This window comes from Gobio gobio, assembly GCF_949357685.1.
Source record: "Gobio gobio genome assembly, chromosome: 19".
Taxonomy (NCBI): Eukaryota; Metazoa; Chordata; class Actinopteri; order Cypriniformes; family Gobionidae; genus Gobio; species Gobio gobio.
In genome coordinates this window covers 12560350-12572695 of record NC_137112.1, presented here as the reverse complement: position 1 = coordinate 12572695, position 12346 = coordinate 12560350, and positions in this window count along the sequence as shown.

Here is a 12346-nt window from a genome sequence, read left to right as displayed (position 1 = left end):
TGAGTGAGTGTGTGAGAGAGAGTGAGTGAGTGTGTGTGTGTGAGTGTGAGTGAGTGTGTGTGTGTTAGTGAGTGAGTGTGAATGAGTGTGTGTGTGAGTGAGTGTGAGTGTTAGTGAGTGAGTGTGAGTGAGTGTGTGTGTGTTAGTGAGTGTGTGTGTTAGTGAGTGAGTGAGTGTGAATGAGTGTGTGAGTGTGAATGAGTGTGTGAGTGTGTGTGTGTGTGTGTGTGAGAGTGAGTGAATGTGTGAGTTTGTGTTAGTGAGTGAGTGTGTGTGTGTGTGTGTGTGTGTGTGTGTGTGTGTGTGTGTGTGTGTGTGTGTGTGTGTGTGTGTGTGTGTGTGTGTGTGTGTGTGTGTGTGTGTGTGTGTGTGTGTGTGTGTGTGTGTGTGTGTGTGTGTGTGTGTGTGTGTGTGTGTGTGAGAGTGAGTGTGTGAGTGAGTGAGTGTGTGAGTGAGAGAGTGTGTGTGAGTGAGTGTATGCGTGTGTGTGAGTAAGTGAGAGTGTGTGAGTGTGAGAGAGTGAGAGAGGTGGAAGTGTTAGCTTTTAAAAGAACCATTGGGTTTGATAATGTAGAGAGCTGATGGAGAATGACTAAACAATCCATGAGAAATCCTGCAAGACAGAATGAAAGATAATTTTATTAAATTAAATAAACAATAAAACCATTGACAGCCAATCAGAATCACAGCTTTCTAAAGCTTGATCACTTAAAATGGCAGACAACATAACCAAAGCATGTGCTTATAATAAACAGAACTTTATTGCCCGTTGGTGAGGATGTTAAAATAGTTATCATCATTATAGTTATTGGGCTTGGTGTGAACGAACTTAAGTGATCTGATGTGTCACGTGACATGTTAAATTAGCATTTCCAGACTCTTGCTTCTTAAACAGATGTGTTCAATAAAAATCAACATGGAGAAAAAAAAGGCAGACTATGAGGTGGTCAGCAAATATCATGTACGGTTGTTAACGGAAGAGATATTCCCAATTTGTAAAGGTTAATAAAGAATAAATTGTAAATTACTTAATATAAACTTTCTGATATAAACTGTCTGACTACTTACAATGGGCACGAGAGTTGAGGCAATAGCCAATGACAGCAGCAGGAATAAAAGCTATAGAATTTTGTACAAGTTTGCTTGTCCAATATCTTATGAATTTGCTGACATGGTAAATTGTGTGAATTATGGGCTTTTTTCACACAGAAAGCGTGTTTGCTTTTAAAAACGCGAGACACGGGCAGTGGAATGGGGACGACCACAAGGTCTCGTAACGAGAAGTTGAACTGACTTTAACTTGAGCTCCGAGTTTTTAGAATGTTGCAAAAGATGTAAGGCGTGAGCGCACCGGTTATACACATCAGTCTAGTGCGTGTTTACATATAGAATAAAATGGAAAAGTAGCGCATTGGAATGGAAAAACTCGATCTGTGTGAACTACTACTATATCAACATGACACTTTATTACAGGGTTCCTCAAACTCGGTCCTGGAGGGCCACTGTCCTGCAGAGTTTAGCACCAACCCTGATCAAACACACCTGAGCAAGCTAATCAAGGTATTCAGGATCACTAGAAATTCACAGGAAGGTGTGTTTGATTAGGGTTGGAGCTAAACTCTGCAGGACAGTGGCCCTCCAGGACCGAGTTTGAGGAAACCTGCCTTATTAGGTTCTTACTGATGGGGCAGTGTGATATGTAAAGTAACATCCAATGCTGTGCAAAATGTAACTGCTGTAATGTTCAATCAAGGGCAGTGTGATATGTAAAGATACATCCAATGCTGTGCAAAATGTAACTGCTGTAATGTTCAATCAAGGGTTAAGACCAACTCAGACATACCACTGGAAATGTTTGCCGTTGCAGCTTTTTGTCTTCTCCATAAACACACAAGATGGCCAAATTCATCCCTCTCCATGAACAAGACAGGTTTAACAAGCCCTTGACATCACTTCCTTTTCAGCTGAAACAAAGAGAAATTATAATATATATATATATATATATATATATATATATATATATATATATATATATATATATATATATATATATATATATATATATATATATATATATATATATATATATATATATATATATATATATATATATATATATATATATATATATATATATATATATATACACACACACACACGTTGAGACAGTGTGTTAAACATGATCTGTGATCAATATATATATATGAGAGGAAGGACTTTAAGTAAAGTTAATAACAATAAAATATAATAAAGATACATTCCTTAAAGCAAATCTGTTACAGCTAAATGTGTTCAACATTACCTGTGAAGGGTTGAACCTTTGAAGGACTTGTTCAGCCTCCATGGCAGCTTCTTCAGGATCAGCATTGGGAGCTTTGAGTTCAAGTTCCCTGTTAATACAAGCAGCTTTCTGACATAAATGGTCAAAATTTGGTTTTGAGTTTTAAAAATATGCCAAGATGAATAAGAGAAAGAAAGAGCAAAAACGTGTAAATTAATTACAAATTCAGTTCAGAAAAACAAACAGTAAGTGAGCTTTTGTGAGAGATGGCTTCTTAAAAGAGCTGTTGGATTTAAGGTTGTTGATGGAAATGGAGATGGAGGAGTAGGTGATCTGAAGTAACTGCAAGACAGAAAAAATATTAAATTACAATAACATAAATATTGAATTACAAAAGAGCATTAAAGGCATGGCAAGTGTTGTAGTCATTGTCATAAAACTATGGTAAGGTGTTGTTACTATGCTTTTACTACAACTACCACGTTAAAACTATGGTTACTGAGGTAAAAGCATGGTAAGTGTTGTGGTTACTGTGCTTTAACAACAAATACCAGAGTAAAACTATGGTTACTGAGGTAAAACCATGGAAATCGGTGTTTATTGTGCTTTAACAACAAATACCAAAGTAAAACTATGGTTACTGTGGTAAAACCATGGTAAGTGTTGTGGTTACTGAGCTTTAAATACAAAATACCACAGTACAACTATGGTTACTGAGGTAAAACCATGGAAATAGGTGTTTATTGGGCTTTAACAACAAATACCAGAGTAAAACAATGGTTACTGTGGTAAAACCATGGAAAAAGGTGTTTAATGTGCTTTATCAACAACTACCACGTTAAAACTATGGTTACTGTGGTAAAAGCATGGCAAGTGTTGTGGTTACTGTGCTTTAACTACAAAATACCACAGTACAACTATGGTTACTGTGGTAAAAGCATGGTAATAGGTGTTTATTGTGCTTTAACAACAAATACCAGAGTAACACTATGGTTACTGTGGTAAAACCATGGAAAAAGGTGTTTAATGTGCTTTATCAACAACTACCACGTTAAAACTATGGTTACTGTGGTAAAAGCATGGCAAGTGTTGTGGTTACTGTACTTTAACTACAAAATACCACAGTAAAACTATGGTTAATGAGGTAAAACAATTGTAAGTGTTGTGTCACCATGCTTTATAATAGCTAGTAGCCTACACAGTGAAACCACAGTTGCTGTGGTAAAAGCATTGTATAAGTAGTTACTGTTTTAACTACAAATACCACAGTAAAACCACAGTTTTAAAAGCATGATGCTTTGTTCCTATTATTTAAATACAAATACCACAACAAAACTACAGCTACTGTGGTAAAAAATATGGTAAGCTTTGTGGTCACTGGGCTTTTAATAACAGGATTGAGCTAACGTTAGTTACCATGGTAAAATCGCATTCGTTCAGTGGCATTCGCAAATTATTTGTCAAACTGCACTTACACATGACTTGCAGAAAATCAGAAAGATAACTTACAAAGAACATAAAATAAAACCCACCTGGATTATGAGGTTCAGGGTCACTCCTTCCTCTCATTCACCGCGGTCAAAGTTCATTTGATGACGACACACCCGACGAACGAGACTGTCGTTATTCATCAGGCCGCTAGAGGGAGCTCCATTTCAAAACGTGAATATAGGTCGTAACAGCTGCACCTATGGTGTCGTTTTTCAGAGGAGGACAGGCTGAAAGTTAATAATGTGCATACAGTGGCGCAGTAAAGTCCATGTCAGCCTATCATTCTGTTCACTGGGCTGCTGCGGCAACAGACGCGAGTGCCTTCACTAACAAGAGCAAAATCACACGTCAGATTCAGAACAATCACTTTCATGGAGGACTATCTGGGCATGTTATCAAAGACACGGCTGTGATCTTCATCACCATTCTGGCGTCATCACTACATCAGCATTCATCACAGTGATATGTATATGGTTATGCATTCTGATGCCGATTGGGTGTAGTATCTTACTCTTTCTCAATTTTGTCACAAGCATGTCTGTATAGAGGAGACACATGCATCGTATGAGACGCACACAGGTGTCTGCCGGTCTGCTTGTGCACCGTGATCGCTCATTGCTTGTTGGGTCGTAACTATCCATAGTGCTCGTAAATGATTCGCGTGACACTGGTTACCGTCATTTTTGTTTAGAAAAGCTGAAACAGAACAGATGGCACAGCATATTAGACTCTATCATTCTCCCAACGAATGCAAGAAAAACAACACGGGTTTTATGCTGCCTTCACGTGCTATCGGAATTATCGTAAAAACGAGTTTCCTAGGTAAAAATTGCACATGAACGCCCTCTGATGTCGTGTTTACCACTGGGAAGTACGGAAATAATTTTGATACCCCAATTCCCGAGATGGGCGTGTCATAAGCTTTAAGCCCCCCATCCCCCCCCCCAAACAGCTAGGTCGTCTTGTCTTGACATTAATGTAGTACATATTTACATGTAAGAGTAATCATATGAAGCGTATTGTATGTTTGGTACACAGCGAAAATAGCCTGCATCTGACAGATTCAGCAGAAAGCGGACTATCTGGAATGTTAGTACATATTTAGTACTATGTACAATGTTAGTACATAGTACATATTTTTCACCTGGGTATAAGATTGTCGGTGCATGGGAGACTACATATGATGTTGGTTTTAATAAGATTTTCCCAATAAATAGGCAAGAATAAACTGGTGTCCACCATGATTCCTGTTCACTCCGACAACAAAGCACTTGAATGCAACAAGCTCGTAATCACGACTCCTAAAGTGGGAATTAGGATATTTCCGATAGCACGTGAAGGCAGCATTAAAGCAACATGCACCCATTTAATCGGGGCTTCACGACGAACTGAAGTTAAGCTGAAATCGCGAATGGGTTCAGTGTTATCAGATCGCTAAAATTGAATTTAAAAACTATGCTGAGCAAATTAGCATATTTAAGTACAGCACCGACACATATTATTAAAGGGTTAGTTCACCCAAAAATGAAAATTCTGTCATTAATTACTCACCCTCATGTCGTTCGACACCCGTAAGACCCCCGTTCATATTCGGAACACAAATGAAGATATTTTAGTTGAAAGCTGATGGCTGAGAAAGGCTTCAGATAGGCCTCCATTGACATTCAGTACACTTATACTCCCAAGACCCATAAAAAGCACTTAAAACGTTGTTACAAAGTCCATCTCACCACAGTGGCTCTACAATAATTTTACGATGCGACGACAATACTTTTTGTGCGAAAAAAAAAAATCAAAATAACACTTATCCAACTTGTTCTTGTCTTCCGTGTGTGCCTCCACGACGCATGCGCGAGAATATGACGTAGCGCCAGCGTTCGGGAATCCATGAAATGCACACTTAAGCCCCATTTTGAGAACTACGCCGAGACCTAAAGCACGATCAATGTAGAATTCAACAGCTTAGACACGCGCGTCTTCCTCTGCTTGTAAACAAATCGCTTCTGGATCATGTGTCCGAGCGCCGGATCTGCGTCATATTCTCGCGCATGCGTCGTGGAGGCACACACGGAAGACAAGAACAAGTTGGATAAAGGTGTTATTTTGATTTTTCTTTGTAACGACGTTTTAAGTGCCTTTTATGGGTCTTGGGAGTATAAGTGTACTGAATGCCAATGAAGGCCTATCTGAAGCCTTTCTCAGCCATCAGCTTTCAACAAAAATATCTTCATTTGTGTTCCGAAGATGAACGGAGGTCTTACAGGTGTCGAACGACATGAGGGTGAGTAATTAATGACAGAATTTTCATTTTTGGGTGAACTAACCCTTTAAGTGCTTTGAGCCGTTCCGACTCAGTGTGTTAGATTCATCTTCCATGCGCTGTGAGTTCGTCACATACAACATGCAATTAAACTGACACAACATAGTTTCAAGCTTAGAAGTGTTTTGGCCCGTCATCCAGCAGAGTACACATTTTGCTCAAACATACGGGGCACCCAGTGTTGGAATGGCTTCCTTTCGTGATTCGACATGGCTTTCTTCCCTATGAGGAAGAACTGTAGCGTTATGTGCACATATAAAGGTGCTTTTCTTATTGCATTATAAATATGCGCTACATATTAATACATTTGTTTAACAAATGTGTATCTCGTTGTACTCTCAGCACATATGTCGGGTAAGGTTTGCGAGCAGATTGCGCTCCCTTTATAAACGCATTAAACTGTCAAATGCTTCAGTTCAGATTAACTCCTACACCAGTGGAAACTGCTGTGGCCAATCTGACTACACCGAATCATGAATCTATTGCATGTTCTATTCTTCGTTGGTCAAACGTATGCACTAGAAGGCAGAATTAGCCAGTGAACAATCGCTGAACCATTCAACCCTGATTGCGTGTATTCTGTGATATGTTAACTCCTCCAATTAGGCATTGCATTCAAGCGCTCAACAGACATTTACATTTACATTTATGCATTTGGTGGACGCTTTTGTCCAGGGCAACTCGAGTTGCATTCAGGGTTCACATTTGGCATTTTTTTCGGGTCTTGCTTTCCCTGGGAATCGAGCCCGTGGCTTGGCGTTGCTGGTGCCACGCTCTACTGTTTAAGCTACAGAAAGACATGTCAGTGATCGGCTCCACTCGCATTGTAAACGGCAACTTTTTTAATTCTATCGAGACTAACACAATATACAGGGGAGTAAATATAGCATTGACCGCTTGACACAGTCTGCACATGCGTATTGATTCCTGGCTGGACCGCAAATGACGAGCTCTCTCGCAGTGAGCTTTTTCTCTTCACTAAAGCTGGCACACACGGTGCGCTTACAGTCATTGTGATTCGTGCTTTTCAGACTATGATTCTGATGTCACACTGTGGGACCTCAGTGCATTAATGGCAGGCTGTACGTTAATCAGACGCACGAGGACTTGTCCGGAGTTTTACATCAACCATTCACCTTAGTGAAATTATTTAGGCCAAAATTTTATCATGGCGTTGGTGAGCATGTCAAACTAACTATTAAAGCATCAGATTTTATTCCAGGGTCAAAGGAATTTTTAGGATTGCGATATTTGTCTCACTGCCAAACGTGGCCAAAATCACACAGTATTGTCCTGGCTTAGGTTATCAAATGATGAATCTCGCATTGATCTCTTTCATAGGTTCGGTAGCTGTGTCGGGTTCTATATAGCTAGTTATGGTTTTATTAGCTAGTAAAGCTTAACCATATAAAACATTCTTTTCTTTTGCAAGGGCATCGTCCGGTGTTCTCAATCACATGCGCATGTTACGTATTTGTCATGCTGATCTGGTTTATTTTCTTTTGGGGGTTCTCTCAGCAGGTTTGACGGTTAGATGGCGTCTATCAAGCTGTGAGCGGGAGCTACGCCCAGGGGTTTATAATCCTCCTAACTGCAGATGGAATGAAATGTGTTCTGCAACTCACCTGTGCATGGGCCATTCTTTCAGATTGGTGTTGCTACGAATATAGCTCAATGTGTGGAGTTGGCATCCTCTACCAAGGTCTCCCCTATCAAGAAGCATCTGAATGCGGGATTCCATGATGGTCAAGATGGGTTTTTTTTCCAGCAATGCTCAAACCATCAGGCATGTTCAGTAAACTCTCCCATAATTCCAAAGGTAAAACTAAGATTACCTACTTGTCTTAACAAGCGGCAGGTAATTTCAAAGCTTTTATTTTAACTCCTAACACTTAAATCGTAAAGGTCGCTCTTCCACTTACACCGATATTCTGCTAGAAGCCGTGTTTTATCAGCCCTTTTCGGCTTCATGTGTCCAGGGAAATTCACTTTAGAAACTAATCAGTTTGATCCTACTCTCTGTCTTTCCTATTCTGATCTTCACTTCTCACTCAATTTCTTTACTCTTTTCCTTAAGCATTCTATAATGACTCCTAAGGTTCTGGTATCACATTAACAATTTCTAAGATGAAGAATAATCTCTGTTCCTTCACTTCCACGGTAAAATATCTTCACGTTTGTCCTAAGACTTCCGACCACTCCCCCCTATTTTATCTATTGGAGCACCTCTCTCTAAGGCCTGGTTTCAGACCCACTTTTATACTGACCTTAAAAGCTGCAGTCTACCTCCTTCTCTTCATAACGGACTTTCCTACAGCTACGACTGTGGAATTTCTAGGCCAGCATTCAAGCTACGGGGGAGACAGTGTTCTTCTGCATTCAAGTCTTATATAAGACCTGATTCAAAAATCATCCTCAAGGCTCAGCAAGCTCGAGTAATGGTTCAGGTAAATCCCTATGCAACTACTGGTGGTGGTGTTCCTGCCAATTCGGCTCGATACGTTATGATAGCGTGGTCTTTCTACTATATCAAAAGATGGCCTGTGGTCCATGTGTCCTATCAAAAGATGGTCTGTGACCCATGTGTCCTATCAAAAGATGGCCTGTGGCCCATGTGTCCTATCAAAAGATGGTCTGTGACCCATGTGTCCTATCAAAAGATGGTCTGTGACCCATGTGTCCGATCAAAAGATGGCCTGTGGTCCATGTGTCCTATCAAAAGATGGCCTGTGGCCCATGTGTCCTATCAAAAGATGGTCTGTGACCCATGTGTCCTATCAAAAGATGGCCTGTGGCCCATTTGTCCTATCAAAAGATGGCCTGTGGCCCATGTGTCCTATCAAAAGATGGCCTGTAGTCCATGTGTCCTATCAAAAGATGGCCTGTGGCCCATGTTTCCTATCAAAAGACGGTCTGTGGCCCATGTGTCCTATCAAAAGTTGGCCTGTGGCCATGTGTCCTATCAAAAGATGGCCTGTGGCCCATGTGTCCTATCAAAAGATGGCCTGTGGTCCATGTGTCCTATCAAAAGATGGCCTGTGGCCCATGTTTCCTATCAAAAGACGGTCTGTGGCCCATGTGTCCTATCAAAAGTTGGCCTGTGGCCATGTGTCCTATCAAAAGATGGCCTGTGGCCCATGTGTCCTATCAAAAGATGGCCTGTGGTCCATGTGTCCTATCAAAAGATGGCATGTGGCCCATGTGTCCTATCAAAAGATGGCATGTGGTCCATGTGTCCTATCAAAAGATGGCCTGTGGCCAATGTTTCCTATCAAAAGACGGTCTGTGGCCCATGTGTCCTATCAAAAGTTGGCCTGTGGCCATGTGTCCTATCAAAAGATGGCCTGTGGCCCATGTGTACTATCAAAAGATGGCCTGTGGCCCATGTGTACCCTGTGGCCCATGTGTCCTATCAAAAGATGGCCTGTGGCCCATGTGTCCTATCAAAAGATGGCCGTTGGCCCACGTGTCCCATCTGTGAATCTCGTGTCAGGAACCACGATGGCCGGTGGTTTCGCATCTTAACCCAAAATAGTACATGGTCTAAAATCTATTTTTTTTTTCTTCTCCGTTAGGAACTTAAGGATTCAGGACCCGTGAGTATACTTCATAAACCGTTCTTTGGGGGTGGGCCCCGTACCCGGTGGATCCTCCTTCCACCTATATTTGGGGGTGGGCTGCGCCCTTGCCTTCGTCTTCAGGCAGGATACGCAGATTCCGTACCCTCGGAATGCGAATTACGAATGGGGCCTACGCCAAAGAACTTGATTGCTTGCTGAGCTCCTAAATAAATGTTTATTGTTACAGCATTAATTCTCCCGAGTCTTTCTGGTAGAAATGAAGCTAGCGCAAGTTCTGCCAGGAAGACTCAATCGTTACGTAACTAATTACCTTCTCTTCTATCCAATCTTATCCTTTTCTGTAGCATAAAAAGGTAGTAATTACTCATGTCAGAGTTCGCAGATACTGTCGCTTCAGCACCACCATCCTCCCCACCACCACCAAGATGGGACCTTTCCTCCATCCCCTCCTACACCACCAGTCGGGCCCTCCTATCATCCTCAACACCATCAGATGGGCTCTCCCCTCTACCCCAAAGACTTCAGGATGTTCTTTTCCTCCATCTACCACACCACCACCAGATGGCCCCCTTCCTTACTTCGCGGGGGTGGGCTGCGCCCCTGCCTTCGTCTTCAGGCAGGATACGCAGATTCCATACCCTCTGAATGCGAATTACGAACGGGGCCTGCGCCAAAGAACTTGATTGCTTGCTGAGCTCCTAAATAAATGTTTATTGTTACAGCATTAATTCTCCCGAGTCTTTCTGGTAGAACTTATTTTAACGTCTTATTTGAGAATTTTAGTTCAATTTTACCACATTGATACAGCCACACCAGTTCATTTGTATGGGTATTATATTGTGGTTTGTGTGTGTGTCTTTGAGTGTGTTTACATGAGTGTGTGTGTCTGTTTTGAACTCTTGATGTTTTAGAGTGTAACCTCTTCCTTGCTGTTTTTATTTTTTTTTACTGCATTGTGGCTGAATTATTGATTTTGTTTCACACATTTGCAAAAATGTGCTCTGTGTTATAGTCGCACTAGTTCATATATGTGTGGGGGGAGGGGGGTGGGGGTTGGTTGTGTCTATTTTGCACTCTTGATATTTTAGAGAGTCACCCCTACATTGCTTTTTTCTGGATCAAAAAAGTCCACAAGAACACAAATACAGACAATAACGCATATTGAGAATTTGGCTTGTGTTGTTGCTGAGTATTTAAGCAGTCCCTTGATTGAAGTGCTAATTGAAAACAGGCGCGGGTGATCAGTCCAGGGAGCTTTGCAGGGCAGATGTGACACCTGACCAAGGGGAATCCAGAGGGACGAGGGAGCTCGGCAGACCCTGATGTTTGACAAACCACCGTGGAGCCAAGGGAGATGGGAATGGGTCAACAGGCTGAGGAGGAGTCATGGGTTCGGAGGCCCGAAGTGTCTGAGCACCTGGGACAAGCTGAGGAGTGGGAAGCCCAAGGGGGAGCTGGATAGAGCCAGTGGAAGGGGATGAGCCAAGGAGCTGGACAGGAGCAGCGAGGGCTTTTGGCGACCCCCAGTGTCTTAAGCCAGCCTATGTGGCTGAGATAAAGGAGCTTGGAGGCTGGACACCAGGAAAGGAAGAACTTTGGACAGGACTAGGAAATCAATTCAGCTGGATGGGACCGGCAGCGGATGAAGAAGTTTGAGTGTGGAAACTATGGTGAGAACTGGCACAGCATGAAAGTCTCTTAACATCTCCTCACTTGCCTGTTTCAAGGTTGACATGGCTACAGGCTCCGGCTCCTGCGGGGATATGGTGGAAGACTCTGAGACAGCTCTGAGAGCAGATTGACTCCATATTGAGTGTGGGCTCTGGGTTCATGACTGACATGGGCTCTGGCACTATGGTGGGTGTGATGAGGAGAGGGCACAGACTAGGGAGAAGTTCTGAGCTGATGTGGTACTCTGGGATAAGGGCTAATGACACAAGAAGGATTGGAGTGGGATGGGGAGGGGGCTGCAAACGAACGGCACACCATCATCTTCATCCACCTCACTGAGGATGTATGGAGAGCCATACAGCCACAGCACATAACCCACATACTGAGCCAGATTCAACAACAACAATCCCATTAAGTTCAGTCAGGAATCTTGGGGAAATTTTTGATGACCAGCTGACCTTCAAAATCATATTGCTACAACGACACAATCATGCAGATTTGCACTGTACTACATCAGGAATATCCAGCCCTTCCTAACTGAAAGTGCAACACAACTTCTCGTCCAAGCCCTTGTCATTTCTGGCTGGACTTTCAACATGTGCAATCAAATGATTCAGAACGCAGCGACTCGACTGGTCTTCAACGAACCTAAAAGAGCCTGTGTCACAACTCTGTTTATCTCTCTTCACTGGCTCTCGGTTTCAACTCACATCAAGTTTAAGACATTAGTGGTTGCCTACAGGACAGCCATGGGCTCCACACCCTCCTGCCTCTGCTCTCTCTCACGACCACACATGCCCTCCAGGAGCCTCAAGTGAGCAACGCCTCGTGGTACCATCACAAAGAGGCACAAAATTGCTCGCAAGAACGTTTTCATTCACCGTTACTTGCTGAAATGATCTTCCCAACCCTAACTGGACAGCTGAATCCCTGACCGTTTTCAAGAAGCAGCTGAAAACTCATCGCTTCTGTGAGCACTTAACTGCAATTTATATATATATA